At 38.0% G+C, this 8461-nt stretch overlaps 1 protein-coding gene across 3 annotated transcripts in view; it reads right to left on the bottom strand.

The window, feature by feature from the left end:
• The window catches only part of LOC106873125 (zinc finger protein 180), a 10677-nt gene extending 6252 nt beyond the window's left edge, over positions 1-4425 (bottom strand). Inside the window, exon 1 of one of the 3 annotated variants that reach the window (XM_014920352.2) lies at positions 4365-4425. The gene's annotated coding sequence lies outside the window, so the exon portion shown is untranslated. The other 2 variants (XM_052972803.1, XM_052972804.1) reach the window with 2 other exon arrangements.
• Positions 4426-8461: the final 4036 nt, after the last annotated feature.

Raw genomic sequence — 8461 nt, 5'->3', positions numbered from 1 at the left:
ACTGGCTTCATTCCTTGCAAGCTTACGTATGTCCTCAGCAGTTACAACCCATGTTTCACTGCCATGTAGCATGGCTGTTCGTATGCATGCGTCATACAGTCTGCCTTTTACTCTGAGTGAGAGTCCCTTTGTCGCCAGCAGGGGTAAGAGCTCTCTAAACTTTGCCCAGGCTATTCTTATTCTAGCAGCTACACTTTCAGCGCACCCACCCCCACTACTAACTTGGTCGCCCAGATAGCGGAAGCTATCGACTACCTCTAGTTTTTCACTCTGAAATGAGATAGAAGTTGTTTCCTGTTTGTTTACAGTCTTTATTGCACCTGAACATCTGCCACAAACAAAAACTGATACAAAATGTCAAGGCAAGGAGACAGTAACAAACACACACATATGTACACATAAACATATACACACACACACATGATGGGCTTCTTTCAGTTTCTGTCTACCAAATTCACTCACAAGGTTCTGGTTGGCTTGGAGCAGAAGACACTTCCCCAATGTGCCATGTAGTGGGACTGAACCCAGAACCATGTGGTTGGGATGTAAACTTCTTTCCCCACTGCTACACTTGGACATATGTAATAAAGAAGAAGAAGAAGAAGCAGCAGCAATATGATTACTACAACAATTTTCAAAATAGACAAGAAATTACTAATTTGTGGACAGGGATACACTATATTTAACTGATTTCTGTATTTTACTGGATACTTATTTCATTGACCTAGAAGGAAGGCACACAAAGCTGATCCCCAACAATGCTCAATTTCAGAATGTAAAAAGATGTAACTAAGTTAGGCAAGATATTTTGTCTAGTGTTGTGCTGATTCTGTAATCCACCATCCTCCAAACTGCTACTACTCTCACTCATCAACATCAAGGTCCCAGTCAGTTTTTATTTGGAGTTATTGCCCTCAGAGGAGAGTTAGAGTGTCATATTTTGTTTGAACATTTGATTCATACCCAACTGCTACAAAGGTAAAGGTGATGCATTAGATATGAATAATTACAGAGGTATCAAGTTGGATCAGGTAATTAGGGAGAGAGTTAGTTTAGACGAGATGTAGGAGAAATACCTCGTCAAAGATAAACCTCTGTACCGGGCTTTCGTTGATATGGAGAAAGCCTTTGACAGGGTCCCCTGATCTCTTATCTGGTGGTCAATGCAGAAACTAGGGATAAATGAGTGGTTAGCGAGAGCTGTACAAGCTATGTACAGGGATGCTGTCTGTAAGGTGAGGGTTGGCAACAAGTATAGTGAAGAATTCCAGGTAGGGGTAGGGGTCCAAGGATCAGTCCTCAGCCCCCTCTTATTCATCATAGTCCTCCAGGCAATAACAGAGGAATTCAAGACAGGATGCCTCTGGGAACTCTCTATGCTGATGACCTTGCTCTAGTAGCTGAGTCAACATGAGAACTAGAAAAGAAGTTTCAGGTGTGGAAGCAAGGTCTAGAATTTAAGGGCCTTAGAGTCAACCTAGCAAAAACCAAAGTCTTAATAAGTAGGAAGGCAGACAAATCAGAAATCTCTTCAGGTAGATGGCTCTACTCGATCTGTAGAAAAGGTGTAGGTAGGAACTCCGTAAGGTGTAAGCTATGGACACATAAGAGGTGCAGCAATATCAAAGGAAGGTTAACTGGGAAGATAGTTTTTGTGTGTGGCAAATGCTTAGGGGCAATAGGAATGAAAATGTACAGAAAACAGATTCTGTCACATGCCAGGGGGAAAAACTAGAAATAGTTGATAGCTTCCGTTACCTAGGTGACCAAGTCAGTAGTTGGGTGGATGCTCTGAGAGTATAGCTGCTAGAATAAGAATAGCCTGGGCAAAGTTTACGTGCTTGTGCTTAGTAACTCAGAGAAGAAAGATGTGTGGAGATGCCATTATGAAAGGTTATTAAATGTGGAGAATGACTGCAAGATGGAGAGTCTTTCAAATATCGAACCAATTGAGAGACCAGCAATCAGAGTTGATAGTAGTATAATAGATGAGGCAATTAAGAAAATGAAGACTAGGAAATCTCCTGGACCATCAGGTATCACTGCTGAGATGATTAAAATATCAGGCAGTGTGGGATACGGCCTCATCACTCACAAGGTAGTTGTTGTGGGACTTTTGTCTGTGTTTGCCGACGTTGATGTTTGCAGCCCTAAAATTGTGTACTTGGGTGAGACAATGGGAAGGTAGTTGTTGTGGGATCTTTGTCTGTGTTTGAAAAGAAGATCTGTGCAAACATTTGCTAGGTAGTGTAGTGTACATCATATATTTGATTCAATGAAGTATAATTTCCTCCCTTCCATTCGGTATCCAGATTAAGGACCAGAAAGAGTGGGGTAGGAAGGGCATGAAGTAGTCTTATATGTCTACACACACACATCTTGGTACATCCTGTAATAAGTTCAATGAAGTACAATTTTCTCACTCCCAGACAGCATCCAGGTCAAGGACCAGTAAAGAGACGTGTAAGAAGGGAACGAAAGTAGTCATATATGTCCATACATACATATACACAGTATTAACCTTATATGCTTATATATACATATACCTCATCTTGAAAAGTAGTAAAATGTTTGTCCATTGCCATCTGAAATAATTTTAGTAACAAATCAAACATGTAAGATGCATTAAGAATTTCAATTTTAGCGCTTATCCATAATGTTATTGCTTCTACATCTGTTAATTAAATTTACCTGCCCATAAAAGTCAAATGTACTCAGCAAGATCAGCTAAAATTACATAACTATAAGCTAATGGTATATAAAGCACCCACTGACAAAGTTGCAAATCTGTATGTAAAAAAATTATAATGTTACAAGCAACTATTGTGGACACCCTGCTTGAACCTGAATAATTCAAAATAATGTGAACAAAATAAGCATTACATTTAACAGATTAATATGAACACTAAAGATGTTTTTATGTGTTTTTTTTTATTACACACACACACATAACATGACCTCGCTTGGTTGGGACTACATGTGTGTTACTTTAGCATCATCATTCCATAAAATTTGTTTATGGGGAGAAAAATATTGAAAAATATCAATAGATGTGTGAGTGAGAAAGAAACGAAGAGAGAGGTTCTGGGATATGCTAGAAACAGCAGTCAGATCTCCCTTAAATTACACATTTTCCTCTGAAATTATTGATAATTTTTTTAAAATCGAAAATGTTTCTCTCACGGGTTTTAAGTGTGTAGTGAAAAAAAAAAAAAAGGCCAAAATCGTTTCGGACTGGGGTGGTGAGCGAGTGAAAAAAAAAATGAATTTTCAGAATTTTTTTCATGAAAAGATACCTCCCATCATTCTGAAGACTTATGTAGGCCGTCTGATCCGAAACTTGCCCACGCCGCCAAAAATATTGCCTACAAATTTCTTTGTAATCGTAATCTACACCGTTTGAAAGGCGTTTGTATAAAATTTCATTAAAAAATACCTACTTTCCAAAAAGTAACGTGGGGGGGAAACGTCGGGTCCTGGGAATTTTCCGAAACTCCTCTCACCAATCTCTCGGAAAAATTGTTTTTTCCAACAAATCTTTACATACACTCAATCTACAGAATATACGCGATCATTTGGTGAAAATTTCGTTAAAAACTATCCATTTTTCTGGAAGTTATGAGGCCACAAAATCGGTGGGGTATTAAACTGTAGTTATGCCCTTTTCAATAAAAGTTAACGTTAATTTCCGTTATATTTTCAAAGAATTAAAGGATTAACGAAGTTAGCTTTTCGATTAATGGTGCCCACCTTTGCATATATAACCGACTTGTGAATATATATATATATATTAAAAAAAAATACCGTAGGTGTATGTGCGTGCGTGTGTATAATTATGAACAACCATAGCCGTTGAAAGGCTACAAGGACGGTGCTGGCTAAGTAAATATGAATGAAAGTATGATCACTAACGATAGTCGTTACCTATATATATATATATATATATATAAATAAATATATATATATATATATATATATAAGAACATGTGCATACATATACACATGGCTGCATGCAATCATTAGTTAATAAACAATATTGAGTGACAATTTCTGGTTTGTGTAGCTCGGAAATGAAGTGAGTGTCATAACCCGAGATATACCGCTTTAGAAAGATCTTTGGCAAGGTTCTGGAAAGGGAGTAGAGTAAATTTAGTTTTGCAATAACCAAAACCTACCTTTTCAAACTTAGGAGCAAGTGATACATCATTTTATACACACACTCGCGCACGCACATAAGATAATACAGGCACTATACTTATATATCTTATATGTATGTATTGATGAGTCTATATATTACAGCTGATATAAATTGCTTTGTGATTCATTGGTTACGTCTACCATGAAACAAGGGAAGTCACTCCTACCATTTGATCCCTATTTTAGCGTCTTTACTGCATCATGGTCAGTGGAGTTAGGGAGGACGTCTACTGCGATGCAAACGATCTTAGGTATTATAACGATTGTTATTATCACTCTGCTATGACGCTGATGCTGTCAGTGACAATTATTCTCCTTTATATTTTCGCTCGCACATCTAGAAAGTATTTTAGGGGTATCAAATCGTGCTTGTAAGGATGAAATAGTAAGTTACCTTAGCGAGAATTGAGAGCTCAGAACTAGGGAGTGTCACTAAATACCACAAGGTATTTTCTTGGGTCTCTAATGATTCATTTCGGCATACCCATATCAACAACAATGACAATGATTATAAATATAATTGAATTGAAGATGATGATTGCAGGTCTGTGATTGTGACAATTATTGGATCGTATCGAAAAGAGGTGATGAAGCTGAGTAATATACTTTCTAATTTTGGCACCAGGCGAGTAGTTTTTGAGGGGACGGGTAATTCAATTACATCAACTCCAGTGCTCAACTGGTATTTATTTTATCGACTCTTAAAGGATGACATTTAAACTCAGGACATAATGCCGTTAAGCATTCTGCTAGCTCGCTGCCTTTGCAGATAATATTGACTAACTACAAGAGTTATTTTGAACCGGTGGAGTAATATTTACGATTGATGTTCGGTTAAAACAATTCTTGAGAGATGTGAACAATATGAGGAGGGAACAGCACCCATACCAGGATATTCAGCATACTAGACCAGCCTTATAATGTGCAACCACCCCTTATTTGCAGACCTACGTGTCGCACCTTTTCTTCTATTATGTGCACCTTTTATGCCCAGATCTTCAATGTGTTCCTTCTCCCCTACAATTTTCACTATCTTGTGCCCAGATCTTTAACGTGTCCCACATACTGCCCTGCACTGTACCCCCACCACCTTTCCCAGCCCTATATCAAATACCTCCATAAACAAATTTGTTCTAAAATTTCTTCCAGCCACAGGTTGAAAAAATGCAATCAAAAAGTTAAAACAAACTTGTATACAAGAAATATACTGTATTCTTATCTTTCATATCACCAAGTTAACCTGTCATGTGGCAAAATTTTAAATCTTCCCTGTCTAATTACGTGACAAGTCATAACACAATATGGTCCTTTCGTCTTATCCCGCTAACCCAAAATCTGTCTCCCCTATCCTCTTCTGTTTTGCAAGTGATCTTTCTTGCTTTCTGTATTACGGAAATTTCATACTTTTAATTGGATTAAAAATGTTTGGTTGTTCATAATTTGTGCAGTATCCCCAGATTTTAGTGTCCTAGGCAATCGCTTATGTGTAGCACTGTTCCGAGGACAGTCAATTCCAAAGGTTTGCTGTTCTGCGGATAAATTGTTCAGTGAGATGTGTGATGTGTACACGAATGGGGGTGAGTGGGCATTACATTTGGGTGAGACTGGTAAATAGTGTATAAATCCAGAACTGAACTGTTATGCATGTGCATGTATGTGCACTTTTATTTTATTGAGGATCATCAACCCCTAAAGTTGTGTGGCAAGAAGGCGGAGGAGCTGGCAGAAACGTTAGCATGCCGAGCGAAATGCTTAGCGGTACGTTCTGAGTTCAAATTCCGTCGAAGTCGACTTTGCCTTTCATCCTTTCAGGGTCGATTAAATAAGTACCAATTACGCACTGGGGTTGATGTAATCGACTTAATCCGTTTGTCCCCTCTATGTTTAGCCCCTTGTGGGCAGTAAAGAAATAAGAAGCTTGCTTCGCAATTACATCATTTTGGGTTCAATCCCAGTGTATGCCTGGGGTAACCAAAGCCACAGATTAGGACAAGAATGGGAGACAACATCAGTCATATTGTGATTTCATTATACTGCATCTGTGAAAAGTTCCTCGTTGCACTTGCCGAAGAGTGATGATGAGGGAATGTACAATAATGCACATGAGATGATGTGAAAAATCAATACTATTAAAGAATATATAGTAAAATCTATTTAGTGATCCTCATATCATACCTACAGCGAGTATGGTGAAGTTTACCATTCTCTGAGGAGGTCTGTTAAAGCTTAAACTTTTCCGAAGTTGTCTCCCCTAGTAGTCCAAGAGATTCGAATACTATCAGTCATTGACCTAATGTTCTTTCCCCCAACATATGTTATGTCTAATGAATTAATTATGTTAAGACTAACTTAGTTGTTGTTTTTTTATGCAGATGGCATGTCTGGGTAATTAACAACGGGGATTTATTTCTTTGGAAAAGTTACGTCAAAATTTTATGGGAAGTGTAATTTTAGCTTGTAACCTTTTCTTTCTTTGTGTTTGTCTATGTGCATGTGTTTAGCCCCAGGTTAGCTCTGAATAAGTAAACTTATGATAAAAGACGTTCAGACGCAGAATTCTTCCATATACATACATGCACACACACACACACACACACACACACACATTGGCCCATCCCATAAATAATACGGTTGTTTTTAATTGCATGAACTAAAAGTCGGAGGGGACGGGATAAAGTACCTGCATCAACTTGCTATAAAAGCAGGCAGTAATTTTACTTTGTACTTATTCTTAGTGCAAGTTTTGACGAGTGCAGTTCTATTTTAATAGTTATTTTTTCAAAGCTATAATGGAAGTAACAAAGGAGCATATTCGGCATATTTTGCTTTATGAGTTCATTAAAGGCAACAACGCAACGGAAAGTGCGACGAATATTAATGCAGTATATGGGGATCGGACAATAAGCATAAGCCAGTGTCAACGGTGGTTCCAGAAATTCCGAGCCGGAAACTACAGCCTAGAAGATGAGTCTCGTTCTGGAAGATCTGAAGAGCTCGACGAGGACGTCCTGCAAACCCTGGTGGAACAAAATCCCATTGTAACTGGTGCGGAACTAGCAGAGAAACTTCGATTTGGTCATTCAACCATTCATCGACACCTGCATGACATCGGAAAAGTCAGCAAATTGGGTCAATGGGTTCCTCACAAACTTTCCGAGTCTAATCGCGTGCAGAGAGTTAATGTGTATTCTTCTTTGCTGTCACATCTCACGAACGAACCTTTTTTGGACCGAATAGTGACTGGTGACTAAAAATGGGTTCTCTATAAAAATGTCAATCGCCGAAGACAGTGGGTAGGGAAAGGAGAAACACCGGCAACCCAGGCTGAAGAAGGTCTACACCCACGTAAGGTGTTGTTATCTGTTTGGTGGGATTTGAAAGGTTTAGTCCACTGTGAACATTTAAACCCAAACCAAACAATAGCAAAAGAGATCTACTGTACGCAGCTTGAGCGGCTTCAGTTAGTGCTAGAAGAAAATCGATCATTTTTGGTTTCAAGACGAAAGGCGTTCTTCCATCAATATAATGCTCGGCCACATACAGTGAAGATGACATTCCAAAAGCTGGAACAGTTTGAAAGGGAAACGATGCTTCATCCACCATATTCGCTGGGCATTGCCCTATCTCATTATCTTTTATTCAGCAGTCTTCAAAACATTTGGACGGAAAAATTATGAATTCTGAAAACGAGGTCAGAACAGTACTGGAAGAGTATTCTTCGTCACGGACAAGTGAATTTTGGAAGAGGAGCCTGGCAAGTCTACCACGGAGATGGAAAAGCATTTAGAAAATGAAGGAGAGTATATTTCATATAAAAAAAGAACTTTATTTTAATTTTGAAAAATAAAATAAGTATAACAAAATCGCATTATTTACGGGATGACTCAATATATATGTGAGAGACAAATTAAAATAATGGTACATTACGTATAATTCCTTTATTATAGCAAATTTGGCTCACATTAGTCATTATAGATGGGTTAATTCAATTAGTCTATTGATTTCCAATTGGTCTATTGATTTCCAGCAATGGCTCTGACGAAGGTATCAATAATTTTCTTAGTTCTTTCAATTTACCTCAATTGGTCAATTGACCAATTAAGTAAACCTATCTATAATGACTACTGGAAACAGCTGTAAGCCAAACTTGCTATGATAAAGGAATTGTATATAATAACCATTCTCTCTATCTCTCTCTATATATAGATATATATGGAGAAGCAGCTCCTGCTAATCCCTGTATATTTATGATTATATATATATA

The sequence above is a fragment of the Octopus bimaculoides genome, chromosome 14 (genome assembly GCF_001194135.2).
Source record: "Octopus bimaculoides isolate UCB-OBI-ISO-001 chromosome 14, ASM119413v2, whole genome shotgun sequence".
Classification (NCBI taxonomy): Eukaryota; Metazoa; Mollusca; class Cephalopoda; order Octopoda; family Octopodidae; genus Octopus; species Octopus bimaculoides.
The sequence above is the reverse complement of the archived record's forward strand: the minus strand, read 5'-3'. Positions and strand labels throughout refer to the sequence as shown.